The sequence below is a fragment of the Tribolium madens genome, unplaced genomic scaffold, assembly GCF_015345945.1.
Source record: "Tribolium madens isolate multiple individuals breed KSU strain unplaced genomic scaffold, Tmad_KSU_1.1 Scaffold_91;HRSCAF=231;Tcas5.2_LG7, whole genome shotgun sequence".
In the NCBI taxonomy this organism is placed as follows: Eukaryota; Metazoa; Arthropoda; class Insecta; order Coleoptera; family Tenebrionidae; genus Tribolium; species Tribolium madens.
Window position 1 is genome coordinate 4,073,762 of NW_025401063.1, and position 21,400 is coordinate 4,095,161.

Below are 21,400 nucleotides of genomic sequence, written 5' to 3' on the forward strand. Positions count from 1 at the left end.
AATTTTTTTTTATTGCACTTTAATTTTTATTAATTATTATTTTCTGAAGGCAAATGATTTAAAAAAAAACGCTTGGTTTTATACTCTTTGTTAATGTCATGGTAAAAATAAAAACGCTTAGGCGCAAAAAATAGAGTTTTTACTCCATGGCTGAAAAGTAAAACTTTTACTTTGTAACATCTATTAGACATAAAATTGGTCACTTTTGTGACGTTTGCGGATAAAAACCTTTTTTTACAAGGCAATTTTTATTAAAAAAAAAACTTTTTATACAAAGTGAATTTTCCATGTAAAATAAAAAATGCCGCTTTACGAAAATAGGGGTACCTACTTGTTTTAACTCAAAATTAAAAAATCGCCGTTTACTAAGCGTCCACTTCGAAAATAGACTTCAATTATAAACTTGTTTTCTTCCAAAGTATACATTATTATCAATTATTATGGAAATTAGTTAAAACAATTTTTGATTAACAACAATTTATTATTAAATAATAAGTGACACTAATGACAGAACTAGAGCTTTCAAAAAAAGTAGAGCGGCACAAATAAAGTTACATGCAAAAAAATTCCAAGGCTGGCTAGATGAAAATCATTTATAACCACTCTGTATAATTTGTCATTTTGAAAAACAATCGCAAAACCAAAAATTAAATAATATTTCATTTCCAAAATACGATCAAATTTTTTCTTGCACTTTAATTTTTCTAAATTATTATTTTATGAAGGCAAATGATTTAAAAAAAGCTTGGTTTTATACTTTTTGTTCACCCTCCATTTAGTTTTTAGTGGTATTTTTCATCATCTAAAAGTACAATTCTTCCAAAAACACGAAATGTCCTATTTTTATACGAACATTTCACAAAAATAATAAAAACACTTCTGGACAAACAATTTAAATAGCAATAATGGCATTTAGAATGAGTGAAAGTGCCGAAACAGCCTTGAAGTAATTTTTTTAGCTGCTTTAATTAACTGAGACAATCTATATTTAGACCAAAGAGTTCACAACACTTGCGTTAATTTCAATATTGTATTTTTAAATTGTCAATAGACAAAATAAAATTTAGGTAAAATTTCTGAAATTTGTTTCTCTTGCTGTTAAGATCTTTAAAAAATGAAGATAGCTTCATGACTAGTTCATTGTTTCAATTGGTTCAATTGCCACTTTCGTCGACATTTGGGTCGTAAATCAGCTTTCCCACCCTCCAGCAGCCGTCCAGACGCATGCCACATGTATACGGAAAGCCAACACATCTAAATTTATCTGTATCTGTCAATTTTATGAATGGTTCTTTTGGAACGACGTATAATGAGTCCGACGCCACATGTCCATCGCAGTTAATGAGGCTTTTTCCTACCTAGAACCCAAATCTCCGTGAAAGTCGAAGTTTCGGCCTTGTCGCGGCTCATAAATTGAGTTATTAGGTACGGTCTGGCGGGGGCAGGATGCGGACTACCGAGAAAGGCAGACCGTGATGCGAATTTTAATCATCGGCTGCAAATCATCGACAAACAATAATTATCGATAAACTATCGGTATTATTGCCCGACGTCGGCTTCTTGTTGATGCTGCTTTTTCCCAACATCTGTCAAGTGGTGACAACTGGATTAAGTGCTTGCTGTTTTACAACATTCTACACAAATCAACGAAAACAATAAGCATTGATTTACCCTCGATTTACGGTAATCACGCTTTATAGTATACAGGCTGTTCCGACTAAACTCCACACTAGAAGTATTGGGAGTTCTAACAGTGATATTTACCTAAAATTTTGATTATAGCTATAATAGTCTAGATCTTGCTTAATGAAAAAATTTCAAGATGATTACACCGGAAATGGGTACCAACTTCGTTATTTTAAATAGAAAGTTAAGTTTTTATTGCGTTTTTGGAATACTCAAGTGATTTTGAGAGAGTTTTTATCAAACTTCCCTATACCTAAATTTAACCGTTTTTGAAATAATTAGACTTTTTTTTTAATTTTTTTAATTCGCATCTTCTTCTCCAAAAATCGATAACTCTACCTTTTTTAATTATTTTGAAATCGTGTTTGGGCATATGAAAAAGAAAGGTTAGGCCTTTTCTTTTGTGTATTTTAATTGGAAAAATAATTAACAAACCTCCAAAATTTATGGTTACGTTTGGGAAACTTCAAATACCCATAACTGATTTCTTTCAAATGGAAGACCCCAATTTTTTCTTGACTAAATGAAAGAGAATTTAATTCTGCATCGATCTGTATCAACATTCCCTGTACCTAAATTCAATGATTTCCAAGTTTTATTTTGACTTTTTTTTTTACAATGGAAAAAATTTGCCATGGAAATATTTCTCATTCTCATATTCTTTTCGTAAATACAAACTAAATTTATTTCATCTAAATTTGAATAACTTTAATATTCTATTTTTTCCTATTTCTATGATAACCTAGCTATGGCTAATGAATTTCTCACAATATCAAAAGTTATTATAACTTGAAACTATCAAACATAGGTATAGGGAATGGTAATACAGACCGAAGCAGAACTAAATTTTCCTTTATTTAGTGAAGAAAAAATTGGGGAGTTTCATTTAGAAAAATTGAGTTAAGGGTGTTTGTAGTTTATTAATATTTTTTCTAATTATAAATACACCAAAGGAAAGATCTAACCTTTCTCTCTCGTAAACCCAAATACGGTTTCAACATAATAAAAAATGGTAGAGTTACCGATTTTTGAATAGGAAGATTCAAAAATTTTAAAAAGGTCTAAATATTTCGAAAACGGTTAAACTTAGATATAGGGAAGGCTAATGAAAACTCTCTCAAAATGAGTAATCCAAAAACGCAATAAAAAACATAGCTTTTTATTTAAAATAACAAAGATAATATCCATTTCCAGTGTATCAGGAAGTGCCGTCATTTTGAAAATGTTTTCATTGAGCATAACCTAACCGCTTATGGCTATAAAACAAAATATTTCTAATTTTAAATAATGACTTTATTTATTTTTAATTTTTTTCATTTTATTATTATTATTATTTATTTTTCTGCACAACTACGTAAATAGTTTCTTCACAGGTTGAATAACTTTTTTTAACTGAAAACGTTTGAGTACAAATTCTTTAAGATGATTAGAAAAAAAACTACAAAAATAATAAATGAGGTTTTCCCAACACTGACAGAAAACCATCAATTCTTCCCCAATTCTAACGTCTTTGATCCCACATTATAGATACCTACACCTATCTGTGCCTAATGGTGCCAAAAAGCTGTTGTTAATCTTGTCAATTTTATGACAGACAATTTTTAATTCTCTAAATTCAAAAAACTTTGTTTTTTTCCGCTTGATAATCAGATGAGCCACTTAATTAGGCGAGTTCTAACTTAAGCAGGTTCTAAATTCTTTTCTTGTGTCGTTTTTATCGTTTCTAAAATTTATGACCTATTAAAATTCAACGGTAAGCAATCTGGAGTATTTGGTAGGAAAGAAAGACTGGTATGTCCCTATTAAGTTGCATTTTTGAAACATTTCAGCCAGTTTTGAAAGAATTTAATCACTTAATCAACAAATCTTTCAGGATTTTAACGTTTTCTATTTGCGTAAATCCACGGAAAAATACAAAGGCCTTAAATTATCAAAATAACAAGTAAATCGTGTCAGGGGCGCTGTTATGAAAACACATTAAAGCGTTTATGACTTACCGATTCGATATAAAGTTTCAATAAAACTGCTGTTGGGATATCTTAGATAATTCCGTTTGTAACAACAGAGCAGTTATAAAAGTGTTATTTACATGGCTTAAAATTTTTGCTTTATCTTGACAAACTATTACATTTTTATTATTGATAGTTTTCTGGAAAATTTTCTGGTACTTTATCAAAGTTCAAGGTATTTTTGGCGGGAAACACTTCTAATGAGCTTTGACTGACGCTGACGCAAACTGACAAAAATAAAGCTGAGTTTTTTCACATGTTGGATGTGAAGCGGTTTTAATTTTATTTTTCTCGGATTTACAACGAAATAGTTGAGTGTAGCTTGATTTAAAGTTGGCAAACGTGTCAGCTTTTCAGTTGGTAGTCCGTTTCATCGGCTGTGAAACCCCTTTTTCAACAATATCCTGTCTTTGATGTTGCCACTTTTAGATCGGGTGATTTTACGACAGGAAATCCAAATAGTCGTGGCATGTGTACGCACGCATGTTTCAAAATCGGTTTAGGCCATTAAAAAGTCGATTTCCTGGGGATCACAGAACTCACCGTTGAATTGTTTGGGGAATTCTTGTCACATGGTCATTTAGAGGCGAATTTCTATTTCCTCGGTCACTAGAATCACTGCACACGTTCACTGATTGAATGTCACATAAACGAGATGGTCGCTCACACAGTGCGTCGAAGAAGACGTCCTTCCTCCGCGACAACCGACGCGCTATTGAGGTTTTGAAATTAAGTTGTGTTAGAAAGAGGCTGACAGCCAGCAGAGGCGAGTACCTGAAACCGACCTCTCTCTCCCTACAAGAACTGAACGGGCAGGGGCGCCGATTTTTTCAGGCGCGGAGGGGGCAGCGAGCGGCACTCAACAAATTTTCACGCTCTTAAATGACTTGTGATCATACGTGTATACATAAAAGAGAAAGTAAACACGAGTTTAATATACTATTTAATTGGAAGAAAGAAAAGAAAGAAAACAGAAGGAAAGAAGGAAAAAAATCTTGAATTCATTATTTAAATTTATTGAATGACAAAAAATATTACTTTCTATGTTTATTTTGCTTAGGTAATTTACTTTATTTTGTACTCAATGTTAAAGAGTGCTTTTATCAACTAATTTCAGTAGATAAAGTAGTCTTTCATCGTCTATGAAATAAAGTACTTTTTATCTACTGTTTATATTCTTTATTTTGTACAAGAAATTCTGGTAGGTGAGTACAAAATAAAACTAAATATTATACACGATGATAAAGATTGTTTATCTAGTCGTGAAAAAAGTCCACTCGTGACTTCGTCACTCGTAAACTTAACCTTTTCACTCGTAGTTAAACAATTTCTTTATCGTGTTGTATAATAAATAACTATTTTTAATTTTTAATTTATTAACAAAGTGTTGACTGTTGAGTGAACTCAAAATCTTTGAGGAAAATTTCTTGTGTGAGGAAATAAAAAACACTAAAAACCTACACTAAAAAAATAGCTTGTGTATCTCAGAGATTTAAATAAATAATAGAAATTAACAAAATCAATATGATACTATTAAAAACAGTTTAATTATTTTCTAATAATTTGTTATGACAAAACTCTAATTTTGAGAAAATGATGTGACTGTTGTTAAAAAAATCGCTTAAATTGACAATTTTAAATATTCAGAATCTCTTCTCAGAGATAAATACCAAATAACATAGGATACATGTTTAAAAAAATACATATCTATAAAAATTTCAAAGTTTTAAGGGTTTAAATTTTGCTCTTTATTTTTTCTTTATTTATTTCTGTTAGAAAAATAATTTTACAAGTTCTTTTGCTAGGCTGAATTGAACTATTTTTAACGTTATTTGTAACTTTTATTGGCAAAGTTTTTGTGCCTTTACTAAATAATTATGAAAAAACATATACAAGATCATCGGTGACATTAAATAGACATAAAAAAGGTGAAATGTCAGAAAATAATTGGCAATTAAATCTTATCTTATCTTATTTGGCATTTATCTCTGGGACGCGAGTTTTGGATCGCCCTGTATGTATGTAGTTTAAAATCTTTAAAACAATAAATTGTGGTAATAGAAAAAAGTAATTTATTTTATAAAAGATTAGGTTTTTTTGTTTATTATTAGGCTTTTACAACATTTTAATGTCTTTCTCACAAACAGTTTGTCAATTTTTATCGTTTTCTTTATTTCCAGCGTTTCAAACTTATTTTGGGTTTTCTTATTTTTGGCTTTTTTCAACTTTTACAATTGTGTTATTTATTTATTTATGTATTTACTTAAGTATTTATTTTATTTATCACTCTCTTTTGATGAATTCCTCAATTTCTGTAATTTTTTAACTTAAAAAATGAAAATTGGAATCAATTTTTTTTTTTAATTTATGTTATTTTAGGAAAAAACTACAAAGAAATAGAAAGCTGCCTTAATGAAAAAAAAGGATATCTTTACATATGTGGCAAAACAGACCTGCTATGATTTTATAGTTTGTTTTTATATTAATTATTAACCTCGGAAACCAATACTACTTTTATTAATATCAGTAATTATTAATGAATTAATTATTAATTTATGGGTGGACAGATGGATTCATAATTATGAAACTATAATTTATAATTAATTATGGTTGATTTTAAATAAATTTCTCTAGTTATAACAAAGTTTTTTTTATTTTGGGTTAACTACTTTGTAGGGGAAGTTGTAAAAATGTATAACGTTTGCTTTTAAACGTTGATTTAAAGTAAAAATAAAGTCATTCTGGAATTTCACATTTTTGCAATATTACGTAAAAAAATATTACAAATAATTTAAAATATTTACGAGTATATCTAATCATAGTTTATAATTTATTGTCAGAACAGATTTTGAACTCACCTAAATAAAAATAAAAAAGTAAAATTAAATTTAAATGTCATACATTTGCGAAATCTTTGTAGCCATGATAAATAATCGGTGCTTGTTGGCCAAAATTCAGTTTGCTCTAATTTTAAACTCAAACAACAGAATTGAACATTTGAAATAATATTCTTCCACATTTCAATGTAATTCAAAATTAGTTTTATTTTTTTTTTTTGAAAATAAAATTATTTATATATTTGTTTTTGTAAAATTTCGGCCCTGCCGGGGTCGCCGCCCATGCCAGCAGCTGGCTATCTTTACGACGTGTTGTTCTCTTCTTGTTCCTCCGGTTCGTGTTGTTGTGGCCGTCTCTTTTTCGGTGCATGGTTGCCAGATGGGGGATGCATTATTGTTATGAACGTGTCTAGGATATCCTCCAGTGGACCAGAAGAGTGACCCTCGAAGTGGGTCCGCGGGGGGCCCGGCCCTCTTTCTAGAGCACCTCCGATTGTGTAAAGGGAAAGGCAACCACGCACATTTAGAAAGCGACCAATTACGAAATGGGAAACTGACAACTTTGATTTCAAATTACAAGCTCTTAATACGGATTAGAGAGCGAAGAAAATGGCAAAATTTCAACGAAATCTCTTTTACTAGCTGTTAAACTCGAAGATCTTTGGTCAAGATACACCAACACAAATTACTGTAATTTTTGAGTCCCCGATAATATCACTACCGTCCTTCAAGAACTAACAAAAAAACAAAAATGCTATAATTCCAGCCTGGAGGGGCAGCCTCCAATCGTCCATCGGTAATAAAGACATTAAAATCGAAGGCCACGCCAGCAAACCGCCCTGACCTCAGTCCGTGTGATTTTCTTTTGCACAAGGGATACCCACGTCTATGAAGACTTCTCTTTTGTTGACCACAATAGTTGCGTCGACGTTGACAGATGTTTAGCACTCCGCATGACCAGCCCTAGAAAGATTCCGAGTAAGGAGCGGCTCATCCATCATTAGGAAAGATTTTGAGATTAGGTTCAGGTCCGTTTTGTGGAAATGTTCATTGGAGTGTGGACGAAAATAGCCGGGATATAAGTGCAGCTGAACCGAGGTAAAACACACATAATGGCACTTCCTGTCAAGCTTCTTGCGGATTCGAATTCAACTCTCGTTTAACATAAATGATCGATGATCATGATTTCGTGGACGCAGGATGCGAGTTATGGCAGGAATACGTGTTTATTATTTCAAGTTTCGCTGATGATTGCTGTCATTATGGCGTGTAATGCAACACTCGCCAGACTCTTACCAAAATTTCCTAGTGGTTCAAACATTGAAATGTTGTGTAAAATGACTTCGGGAATCCACTTATGCAAACCGTTTTAGCCGAGGACTGTACTCGAAACAATCCTACTCCAGAAACCAATGATTTTTTTAAATAATTGCCCTTATTTTAATAGTCCTGAAGTTATATACAAACTGTAACCTGAAAAATTTAGCCAGATTGATTAGTACCAAAAAAATTATTAGTTCCTATTTATCCAAGTTTTCGTCATAAATAATTGAACGCAAATTTCGATGATTTTTTTTCTCTGTACTCGAAGTCAGTGATTTTTTTTTTAAATAATTGCCCGTATTTTGATAGTTTTGAAAATTTGCAAATAGTAACCAGATAAATTTTACCACATTGATTACAGTGAAATCCCGTTAAGTTGAAGTTGACGCCGAAAAAATTATTTGAGATATCAAGGTTTCGAGATATAGAATACAATAAAACCTCGATAACTCGAATCTCTATATCTCTAAATTTTGTTAAGTCGAAGTGATTGGCAGCGCCAGAGTCCAATTCCGTTTTAAGTTGAACAGATTTCTGGTCTCCTCAGCTACATATAAACCTCCAAAAGTCGATGTTTTTTTAAATTCCCGCAATTTTACTTTATGCGCATTAGATTAATTTCTGCAGAATGTCTTGAGTTTGCTCAAAAGTTTTTTTCTGTTACTCCGAAGACAAATGAATAAAATGTATACAGGGTGTCTCCGAAAAGGTCAAACGATTTCTGTAAAAGATAAAAAATCTCGATTTAAATACTCATTTTTTGGGGTTTAGCTCTGCTTAGTTAAAGACTAATTTGTAACATTATTTTAGTTTAAAAAAATTAAGTATGAGTCTTTTATGTAGCAATATGAAAAAAAGTTATTAAGAAAAGTTGTTTAGAATCAAAATCTAGGCCCTTACATCATAATTTTAAAAACATCGGTCAACTGTGATTTTTTTCAAAATAGTTATGCTTTTTAATAACAGATACGTTAAAAAGGTATTGGTAGTAATAATCTAAAGAGATGTTAAAAATAACATTATTAACATAAAAAATGAAAAATCTTAGTTGGCTGGTGATTTTGTTTGTAATAGGGGCTTAGATGTTGATTCTGAACAACTTTTTTTTAATAACTTTGTAGTATTTGCCACATAAAAGGCACTTTACAGTAAAATAAGTTTTTGAAAATTTCCAAGAGATACTTTCTCAAAACCAAAAATTATGTTAGAAATTAATCATTAACCAAGCAGGGCTAAACGACAAAAAATATAAATTTTAATCTAGAATTTTTTATCGTTTATATAACAATCATCGTTTCACGTTCTTATTCTACTTTATTTTTATATTTATCATCAGAAGTTAATTTTTGTGTTATTTTGTAAATTTAAAATAAAACAATCTGTAGAAAAGTAATATTCTATTATATCTCGAAATCTCGATAACTCGAATAATTTTTTTGGCAATAGGTACTTCGACTTAAAGAGGTTCCACTGTATTATTTTTTTATAGATTGTTTTGTTTTAAATATATAGAATGAACACAAAAATTAACTTTTTATGGTAAATAATCAATCAAATTAAGCGATAATTTTTACCGTGTGCTAAATTACCGCGAATCTGATTAGATGAATTTCAGAAATTTGATTGACATAATTTTTTTTACATTGTTTTTTTCAATTTATCCTAAAAAAATATTGTTTTTGTAAATGTTCGAAAATTTGGCATGCACTTGGGATATACGCAGATTTCAATAATTTTTCTTTCTTAACAGTACCTAGTCCAGGAGTCAGTGATTTTTTTTTAAATAATTGGTGTTTTTTTAATAGTCCTGAAAATTTACAAATAGTAACCTGAAAAACTTTGCCAGATTGATTAGTAACAAAAAATCACTCGTCGCTAAACTATTTATCCAAGTTTTCGTCATAGATAATAATTGAACGCAAATACTGCACTCGAAGTCAGTTATTTTTTTTTAATAATTGCTCTTATTTTCATAGTTTTGAAAATTTGCAAATAGTAACCGGAAAAATTTTACCCGATTGATATAGTGGAATCTCGTTTCGAATTATTATCCCCACTTTTTTACTTTAAATATTTTTTACTTTAAATTTTTGTTGCATGTTGAAATAAAAAAAGAGATACTTTCTCCGCCTTTCTTATAACGAAAAAGGAAATAATAGGTACTTTACTAAACTGGAAACAAAAAACTGGTAAAAATCTTGTATCAAACAAAATGCATTATTGACAATTTGGACAAAAAAACAAAAATAAATATAAAAATTTTATTTGCAGATTTTTTATGATCACATTGCATGGGGATGATTTTAAATAAAGTGGATTATTACATGATAAAATTTTTGGTTAAGGGTAATTTGTATTTTTGGTTGCATATGCCTCATGGTTCTTGCGTAACGCAAGAATAACTCTAATCTAAACAAAAACAAACATTTTTAAAATTGACTCCAGAATGAAAAAAAAAAAACAAAACAAGTGAAAGAGCTAAAATATTTAAAGAAAAACATTAAAATGATATGAAATCCAAGACAAATATGGAAATTGAGTTTCGCAGTCTTGGAGTTCTATTGAAAGAAGCGTTTTACCAAAAAAAATCTGAAAAAACGCATCTGGATTCTCTTTCCCAACATTTTTAAATGCCAGCGATCGGTCATAATCCAGTGTTTGATGCGTGGTCGTTAACCTCAAACCCACACCACGCTAACTATTTTATTATCGTTGCTTCAATTATTGTACTGTATAAAATATTATTTCTATTTACAACGCTTTACGACTCATATAAAACTGCGGTCACTTCAAGCAGCACAAAGATAAGTCAATTTGCTCCAAAAGCTCGAAACGTGAAGTGAAGAATGCCGTCGAGGTCGTCGTTAACAACCTAATCGCTCTAACACCACCGGTTCTTCACCGGAATTTTCTCCAAGACAAAGTCCTCCAGTCTGGTCATTAGAAACTAATCATCGACAATAACAATAACAAGTTCAAGGATCATCGCGTTAATTTTTCTTTCGTTTTGGAATCTCAAGCCATCTGTTGCGTCACGAATAAATCGGATCATTCGGCGAAGATCAAAGCCGCTTGCCGCCTTATTGAGACGTAACTCGTGTGAAAAACCGACGACGACTTAATGGCCACTTGCCCTAAGGACGATATTAACGTTCTTCTTGTTGCGCTTTCGGCGAAACTCAAAGCGGAAACATTACATCGGCCAACACAATGGAACGTTTCGACATTGTCGAGGTGATGAACGGAAATTCGGGACCTCGGAGTGAACTCCGATGGCCCCGAGCGCAAGATCTATCTTATTAAGACGTCAAACTTTACAGCGCTTGCTATTTGCATAGGCAATTTAGGTTTTTGTGGCTCAGTAAACGACCAACTAACGAGCAACTAGCAATTAAAGTTTTTAGCCGGTATTTAACCAGTAATCAGTAGATTCTGAAACACATTCAAAAAAATTCATCGGAATCTGCGTTTAATTATCTATGACGAAAACCCGAAGCTGGTAAAATGTTTCCGTTTACTATTTGTATATTTGCAGACTATTTCCCGAACAAAATTTACAAAAACAATATTTGATTCCAATTAAATAAAAAAAAATCCAAATTTGGTTTTTAGGGTTTCACTGAAATGCGCTAAAAATTTTGAACAGTATTAAAGCATCAAATTGAAGAAACAGTCCATTGGTAATTTTTAAATCGTAAAATTAAAAAAAATAATATATTTTCAACCATACAGCATTGATTCAGGTTGATTCCCAACTTCAAATTGAGCCAAATCGATTGAAAATATCACAAATTGCTTTATTTCAGGCTAAAATTAAGATTGAAGCAGTTGTTTTTATAAAATACATTAATTTTGAACTAATTCTGTATTAAAATCGAGCAAAATTGGATTGRAAATAGCTCAAATTGTTTTATTTTGGAAGAAAACTTTTATTCAAAACATTATTGTGTTGAAATATTTTGATTCAGGTTAATTTCCGACTTAAAATAAAGCCAAACCGCTTGAGAATATCACAAATTGCTTTATTTCAGCCTAGTTACGATACAAACTTGTGTTTTTTTTTTTAAATGAAACACCGTATGTTTTTGGGATTTTTGGATGCAGCATTTTAAAACAATGTTTTTACGCTAAACTTTTATTAGTTGAATTCGCTTAGTTTTAGAAATAAGGCTTTTTTGACGAAAACATGCACTTTTTACAATTTATTATACAAAAACTAAGACAGCTAGAACAATTTTTTTCTTACTTTTGCTAAGAAGAAAGTTCAGAAATTAAAGCTGTAGCAATTTTTTAATGTTTTGCAGTTGTAAAGATTAATAAATTAAGAAGTTTGTTAAAAGTTAAATAACTTAAAAATTTTAAATGGAACACCTTATTTTTTATTTTTGCATCTAATAGACTGATAAATTGGCTATCTAAAAAAATAAACTTTTAATGTCTAGAATTGATAAATGAAAAGATATTTAACACTCAATATTAATTGTAGCAACAATGCCTATCAATATCTGAGCATTGTTGATACTACGGCAACCATAATAATTCCACCTCGGATCATTTATCCGTTGATTTATCCAGAGATTGTAAAAGTCGTTAAAAATACTGAAATTCGAATTATTTTATTGTAAAAATAAAGAATAATGTATTCAGTTTAACACAAATGTGATTATTAAGTGATATTTCTTCCACCTCTTGTGCAACTGTGCACTTTTTGGCTACTAAAACAATAGTAATTTTTTTTTAATGTTTAACGTTAAATATCTTTTTAGTTATTGATTATAAACACCTAAAAGTAAATAGTTTTAAAAAGACAATTTAAAAATCTTTTAAATGCAAAAACAATAAATAGGTGTTCCATTTAATTTTTTTAAGTTATTGAACTTTTAACAAACGCCTTCATTTTTTTTATCTTTCCAAATGCAACACACTAAAAAATGTTACTACCTTATAGCTTTTACCTTCTTCTTTGCGGTAGTAAAAAATATCTCTAGATGTCTTAGTTTTTGTGTAATAATTTTTTAAAAAGTGCATGTTTTCTTCAAAAAATCGTCTTATTTTTAAAACCAAGCAAAATCGACCAATAAAAATTTAGCTTAAAAACGTTGTCATAAAAATCTACATCCAAAAACGCTAAGAAACATATGGTGTTTCATTTAAAAAAAGACAAGTTTTTATTGTAACTTATTTTTGAAACACGCTGTATAGTTGAAAATAATTTTAGGCGATGAACTAGATTAGTATCTATTAATGTCCTATATAATTTTTCTTTTTAATTTACCATTTAATGGACTTTTTCAACAGGGACAGCCTGTATGTAGGTACAGATTTGTGTTAAAAATATAGAAAACATTGTTTATAAAAAATAATATTTAGGATTCGATACTTACCCACATTGTATGCGAGAGATAGACTTTAACACGTCAATAAAGTAGACATTTATTTAAGTGTATAAAAGAATGTGTTTCTTATTTTGTTACTTTTATAAGTTGTCTTAAAGCTCATGCTATGAGAAAAAACATTCGTAATTTGAATTTAAATAAAGATCATAATTTAACAAGTTTTCCAAAATGTGGTCCAAAAAGTGAGTTTAAAAACTTATTCTGAAACTTATTTCAGTCATGAGTATTCTACTTTTTTCAAACTAACCCTAAATTTTCATTAAATAATTAAATTTTCGAAACAAAGAAACAATTTGGTCCACATTTCAGACAATCATGTTGTTCGCAAACTGCAATAATATTAAAAAAATGTTATTTATCACACAAAAAAGCCTGAATTGTGTTAAGGACACATTTTGAGTAAGAGAGACCATCAGTTCCAGTTTTCTGTTACACAAAACCTCCAGTTCTTGTAAGGCGAAACCAATTTTGCCCATTTCCAGCTCTCGTGCAGTTAACAACTCAATCAAGACGCAATTATTGTTAATCACTTCTTGGTGCATCGGGAAACGTCATAACAGCTCATTACTGATTAATTATTGACTCTACGTCACGTGTTACTGATTTGTACCGATTACCAATTGCAAGTCTGCGTTATGTGTCGCTCAACGCTACTGAAGGTTGTTTGTGGTCACGTAGATATTAAGATGCAATCCGACATACAACGCGATGTAATTTATGACCAGAATGCATGGTCACATTTTACTTGTTATTAACGACGGATATGAAGATACTCCTTACATCAGAATTTTATTCGAACGTGCTCTAATGCATATTACGCTGTAATGCTTTCGTGAAATTCATAATAACAGGGCAACAGGTGCAGAGGAAGATGAAAAAAATAAGTTTTTTGTCATCTTCTATTTTTAAATCGGATCTGAATATCATCCAGGCTTCCATTAGAGAGTCGATAAGATAAGAAAAAAGTGCATTAGCGTCCTCAAATAAATCCGAATCAAAAAACACTTCCTGGCATTTATTACGGCTAATTACTTAATCTAATGATGTAGGGGAGTAATAGACGAGAAACAAGCGGTCACAAATATAAATAGGTTCAATTCCACTTTAATTAGAAGAGATATAAAGCAATTAAAACGCCACAACCAGCATGTGGTGCAAGCAGGGGCGGATCCAGAAATTAATTTTGGGGGGCTATCTAAAAATTTTTAGAATGATGAGGGTATACAGTGAGCGGCAAAATTATAGAACAATCTTATTTATTAAAACTGAAAATATTTTGTTTTGGAAAAATGCTCGAACAGGTCAATTTTCTTTTTAAAAAATACAAAATTTTTAACTTGATTTAATTCTTTCTTTGTTTTTTATTGATATTATTGTACTTTTTGGATAATTTTTTTTGAGAATTTTATGTAATATATAATATTTTAGTGTTGCCATTTCGATAATTAAAAAATCTATCGAATTTGCTAAAAAATTAGGGGTTTCCAATTGTGTATAAGGTGTTCTAGCGAATTGGTAACGTTCATTATTCAAACAGATATAAACTTAATTTAATTAGATACCTAAGATGTGGCCCAAAGTAAATTACAATTGATGATTCCTTTTTAAATTAGTAAAAACTAAGTAAGTATCGAGAGATCAAGATAATTTGTCCTTGTATCCGAAAACGTGACAATGAAACTTATTTTTATTTGTTGTTAAATTTGTTAATTAAACAATTTGTCTGTCTTAGGAAATTTATTAATTAAACTAAGTGTAATTAAATCATCGCTTTTATCTGCTGACTACCCCGCTATTATGCCACAAATCACTATTTTTGAAAGTAAATAAGTCAAAATGACATAAATATGGCAAGAGTAAAAAATGAGGTTCTTTTAGAGTTTACATTATAGAAATGACAGTACTGTCCGAAATTTTAATTCCGCAACTGTACGTTTTCGGATCCAAAAATGACTCGATTACAAATTATTTTGATTTCTCGGTATATGTATGATTTGTATTAATAAAGAATTCTAATGTTTTTATTTAAAAAAAAACTTTAGGTCATAAGGTTTTTATATCAAAATTTAAATATAAAAAATTGAAGCTTTTGGTGGCATGTTTGGGGGGGGCCTGGCCCCTTGGGCCCCTCCCCTGGATCCGCCCTTGGGTGCAAGATGCTTCATTTACCGACAAAGTTTGAGTGGGGAGTGTTGAAGATTTTTTTTGGGACACAAACTACCTGCACCCTAATAATAAAGCAGAATCTGTCAGGAAATATCGTTAATAATTTCGAAATAAACGATCTAACAAGTTGGACAAACTGGCCGTCTGTTTGTATAGATTTACAATAGTCGGGTGTTTGTTTAGTGAAGTTGGTAGTAGGTTTGTTTTAACATCTACACTTTAAAAGGCAAATAAAGCAGGAAATTGTTGACTCGGGTCGCTGATACCACAACCACAAATATTGACCGAACCGATTTGGTCGTCACACAAAAGCGAGCGCGTGATAATGACTTAATTAAGGAAGACACGGTCCGTGGAGGAGCAGATCGGTTGGCTGCTTGGCCTTAATTAGGCGATTTACGGGCCATTATGCACTGGCAGTGGTTCAAAATGGCGAGGGACAGAAACCGAAGACAAGCAGTTGAAGAGCTACTTGGGTTACAGCGGATCGAGTTTCAAATCAAAAATTTTGGATCAACTTGGAAAAAAAACAAGTTTCTACAAAATTAAATGCCAAAAAACTTGTTAAATTAATGTAAGGTGACCAATTGTTCTGGTTTAGCCAAGACATACTTTGAGTTTTTATTGTCTTGTCCTGTTTTATGGCTAATTTGTCCCACTCATAATGACAAAATTAAATATTAATCTATCTTAATTCTATTAATGGTTAAAATATTTGTTCCTATAATGAATTTTTGAGAATCGAAAAGTGTCTGAAGTTCGAGTTAAATTAGAAAAAATAAATTCTTTGAGTTATGACCACATTTTTTATTTCACTCCGATAAATGTAATATACAGGTGTCTTGAAATAATTGACAAAAAAAATTATTTAGATAAATTGAATCTTGAAATTGTATCTGCTACAAGCAGGCTAAAAAGCTAATGCGAGTGATGCGTTTGTATACTTGATATAAAAATACACTGAAGCATGTATGTACAGGTTGAACCAAAACTAGCGCACAAAATTCATAGATTTATGTTTTTTTTTTTAATCTTCGAATAGATCGATTTAATTTTTGTAAATGTTATATTTTCAATATACAAGCTGTCCCAAGTTTTACTGTCGACACAAAAATAAATATTTCTAATTGATTAAAAATTTTTTTTGCTAGTGCAAACGATAGATTATGGGTACAGATTGTCCCAGCGAGTTGAAAAAGTCCATTAGTGACCTTTAAATGATAAATAAAAAATATATATAGGACATTGATAGATACTAATCTAGTTCATCGCCTAAAATTATTTTCAACTATACCTACCTACATACAGGGTGTGTCAGAACTCGCGCCCCAGCGAAAAATTTCAAGTAAGATAAGATACGAGTACCAGGAACATGGAAAAATGTTTTAAAAATTCTGTCAAAAAATTTAGACATTTATTTTTTTACATTTGACATTTTTATGTCTATTTAGGTAAAGCTACCAAAATTTTGCCAATAAAAGCCACAAATAACATTAAGTTACAATTTTAGGATACAGCTTCTTTGTTCCCTCTTCTAATAGTTTGTAGCAAAAAAAAAAGGGAAATTATTTTTCCAACAGAAATAAATAGTCAAAGTGCAAAATTTAAACTCTTATAACTTCGAAATTTTTATAGGTAGAATTTTTTAACATTTTTTCCATGTTCCTGGTATCTTACCTCACATGGCATTTTTCTCTGTATATCCAAAATCTTGATCTTGGGAAAAATAACCAACTGAACAAAAAGTATGGAACCAAACGTTTTTTGCTTAAACTATTTACCTTTTGAAAAAGTTGATGAATGATAAAGTACTACAAAAATGTGACGTTTTCTCAAGAATAAAATTTTTCAAAATTTTCAAATTTTTTGTTTGTTTTTGAGTTCCGAAAAATTATTTTTATCTAAATAATAACCCACTATTCAACCTTTATTTGTATCTAAGGATTACTACTATCTACATTTTATTTAATTTTTTTCAATTGTTTTTTCATAAAAGTAGCCATTTTGTCAAAAATAACCCACAACTCATAAATAAACAAAATTTTATCTTTTACAGCACTTTATTTATATCACTCCTATTATTTTCTGAGGACAAATGATTTAAAAAAGACCACTTGGTTTCATACTTTTTTGTTCACATTGTATATGAATTTTAAATGTAAATAAGAGATGAGGGATAATTACAAAGAAGAACATGAGCTAATTTGTTTTTTCAATCGCTTGTAATTGGTCAACCCTTTAAAATATATCTTTAATTGGTACCAAAATGTTAAATTAATTGAAATTGGTATTTGTTACTTGTTTTTTTTTCTTTTTTTTTATATTAACAGAGTAGTTAGTAATAACTTTTTTATGAACACTTTTTCAGACTCACTACGCCAAATATTATGGGCGAAATCCAAGCTCCTCACCGCCCCCGTCATCGGCTTCTCCGCCGCCCCCGCCATCAATGTCGCCACCACTGCCAACGCCAGCACCATCACCACCACCGACCGGTGGTAAATTAAAACGGTATTTATTTAGTTTCAAGTCCTGAATATATTCTAATTTCAAATTTTATAGTCGTCGCAGGGGCCGAGGGCGAGGTAGGGGCCGGGGCCAGGGCCAGGGCCAAGCCGGAGACTTGGACCAGGGCGGGGACCAGGTCGCTGGGCAATTCAATCCCAGTACTAATGCACACTCTGGCAAGAATAAATTATTATTATAAATAAATAATAAATAATAATTATTAGCAATATATATTTTAAAGAGGGATGTGTACTATCACTACAAAACACTGATTCAAAAAAAAAAATTGTGTGTCTAATTACTGATTTCTCTTGAGAAACTATTTTAAATAAACAGATATAGTGCAATTTTAAACAAACCTAAACTTTTTGAATTAGTGTTCGTTCTGTACAAATGTATACATCCGCAAAAGAGTTTAAATGTTATGAAATCATGACAAAAGCGATTGAACTGTTTTGACGATTTCAAAAGAATTGTAGGAAGTAGGAATTTGTGTAATTGCTGAAATTGTGTAATTTTTTGTCTCTTGTGCTCAAAGCAAATTTGGCCGTATTGTGCGCCAGAACAAGTTTTTCTGTATACACTATTCATTACATCTTTTTTCCATTTTGTTATTTCTTTCGAGTGTCCAGGTACGTCCCCATTATTGGAGTATTAGTGCACATGACTGAACAATACACCTCAGCCTTCAACACCTCACAACAAAGCAAACCTGCAGCAAAATCTCGCAACGTAACCGAAAATAATCCGTATCGCTTTATGTTAGACGTTCCTAAAATTAAAAGTGTCAGAGAGCATTGTTGTCCCGATCCAATTGTTAAAAGAAAGCTTTTCTGTTGATGGCAGGCAGGTTCACGGTTTTATCGTCGTCATCTCATGATTGTACTCGGAATCGAAAAAAAACGAACGAGTCCGTGATGGCTTTATCTGCATCACTGCGTATAATTGCCGACAGCATCCAGTTTAATTGCTTCGGACGGAAATGCAGCAAGTTTTGCCACACCACCTGCATTTCGGTGCTGGATTGTTTCTAGCAGCAGGGGAACCACATCCATCATGTGGCCGAACACCTGACCTGTCTAAAGGCTTAACTAACATCCACAAATGTGTCGCCGGGTTTAAATCACCAAGACTTTTGTTAAGAAATGGACCGTTTCGAGTCACGACACATTATTATCAGAAATAAAGCGATTATGACTTGTTAATGTCGATGCTGATATATGGCAAGCGGTGCTGAGGCTAATAAATGGGTTGTAAACATGACCTGTGAGAAAATCACAAGTAGTGTTACGTCTAAAAACAGGATTAAAAAAGTATTTGAAACAAAAAAGCAATTTGTGCTATTTGTAATTGATTTGGCTCGGTTTTACGCCAGAAATCAACCTAAATCAATGTATTTCAAAAAATAAATGCTTAAATTACAGTTTTCTGCAAAAATAAAGCAATTTGAGTAATTTGAAAATCGGGACATCATTAAAAATAATTATAACTGTATTCCAGAACACAAAATAAAAAATTAAATAGGTCCTATTAATGTAACTATAATATTATAAGAATAGGATGCAAAATATTGACATGAAAAACAAAAAAAAAACATTTGGACCCTAATCAAATAATTAACATATTGTTAATTCACTGTTTTGTGTTAATTTCAATCTTTTTTCAGTATGAATTGCTTTGAAAGTCCCTTCATTTTTTGCAAACATTTTTTTTAATTTATACATAGAAGCCAAATTAATATTTCATTTGGTCATTATAAAGCGATTTTTAAGTGTTTCTACTTTCAGTAAGTTGAGTTTTTTCACAATGATTACATTTGAAATGACGTCAAAAAGAAAACTTTTTAACTTGAAAGACAGTTTTTTCTGCAAATTAAAGTTTCAAAAAACTGCACACTTAGGTTTGTTTAACCCTAAATCGGGACATAAACATAAAACAGGACAAGACAACAAAAACCTAAACATATCCTGGCTAAATCAGGAAGGTTGGTCACCTTGAATTTCAGTTATTTCCAATCTAATTTTGCTCGATTTTAACTCAAAAATCATTTTATTTAGATCAATGTATTTTATAAAAATATTTAGGAAATTCTGGCAATTATTTTATAAAATGCATTGATTTGGAATTATTTCTGTGTTAAAAGCAAGCTAAATTAGAAATTGTTATTTAAGCATCTATTTTTTTGAAATAGGATGATTTAGGTTGATTTCTGGCTTTAAATTGGATTAAATCTATTGGAAATAGCACAAATTGCTTTATTTTGACAAAAATCTGTTATTTAAGCAATTAATTTATAATTATTTGTGGGTTAAAATTGAGCAAAATTGGATTGGAAGGCTCCAATTTCTTTATTTTGGCAGAGAATTGTTATTTAACCATTTATTTTGTTTTGAYTTAAAATCGAGCCAAATCAATTTTAAATAGCACAAATCGCTTTTTTTGACCGAAAATTGGGATTGAAATATTTATTTTTTTGAAATACATTAATTTAGTTTGAGTTCTAGTTTAAAATTAAGCCAAATAGATTGGAAATAACACAAATTGCTTTATTTTGGCTAAAAATTTGTTTTTATTTATTTTTCTTAGACACATTGATTTAGGTTAATTTTTGGCTTAAAATCGACCTAAAGCGATTGGAAATAGCACAAATTGCAATACTTTGGCTGAAAATTAGTATTTAAGCCGAGGGGCCGTTCACTCTGGAATTAGTTGGAAATTAATCGGTAATTGTTTTGAATTATTTGGAATTATTCAAATTATCTTTGGATTGTTAGGAATTACTTGTGAATCATTGGAATTATACGTGAATTACTGGAATTATATGTGAATTATTGAATTTTTTTTTTAAATTGCTGGAATTCTTTTTAGAATTACTAGAATTCTTTTTGGAATTGCTCAAATTTTTTTTGGAATTATCAGAGTTACTTGGAATACCATATTGGTGACGCAGTTGCATTTGAGTACGCTGTGCGAGCGCTGAACTTCAAGGACACTTATATGTACAGGGTGTTCCGTTTTTATTGTTACAAATTTAAACAGGTGATAGAATATTCAATTTTAAGAGAAATGTTTCCTATTAACATGTATTAAAAAATGTTATGTAAGCGAGCTACACCCTCTGAAAGACATGCGTTTTTTAATGGGGTTTTCTTATTATTACAGAATAGATAAAAGTACAAAAGTTGGTACAGCTGATAACCTTTAAACACCTAAACGAATTCAAAAATCAGTTGTCGAAAGTTTTAATCACGGGTGTCTTAAACGGTTAAACAAATTTAATTTTTAATTTTTTATCCTCTTTATGGTCTGTAACACATATTGTAAACTGATTTTACTCAAAAATGGTAAGTTGTATCGAAAAAACTCAAGAAATCTCTTTTTTGTGAAAAACTATGAGATTTAGAATTTTGTAGCTGAAATTGGCAAAAACCAACAACCAAAATAGTTAGGGTACTTTTTACCCTTAACCCCCCAG

At 30.7% G+C, this 21,400-nt stretch overlaps 2 protein-coding genes across 3 annotated transcripts in view; one reads left to right on the forward strand and one right to left on the reverse strand.

The window, feature by feature from the left end:
- Positions 1-4,454, reverse strand: part of LOC123011094 (growth arrest-specific protein 1-like) — a 17,083-nt gene extending 12,629 nt beyond the window's left edge. Inside the window, exon 1 of the mRNA XM_044408382.1 lies at positions 4,239-4,454. The gene's annotated coding sequence lies outside the window, so the exon portion shown is untranslated. The remainder of the gene's footprint in view (positions 1-4,238) is intronic.
- Positions 1-18,534, forward strand: part of LOC123011092 (protein arginine N-methyltransferase 6) — a 69,838-nt gene extending 51,304 nt beyond the window's left edge. For both annotated transcript variants that reach the window (XM_044408379.1, XM_044408378.1), the window contains 2 exons: positions 17,786-17,928; positions 17,980-18,534. The gene's annotated coding sequence lies outside the window, so the exon portion shown is untranslated. The remainder of the gene's footprint in view (positions 1-17,785; positions 17,929-17,979) is intronic.
- The last annotated feature ends 2,866 nt before the right edge of the window (positions 18,535-21,400 follow it).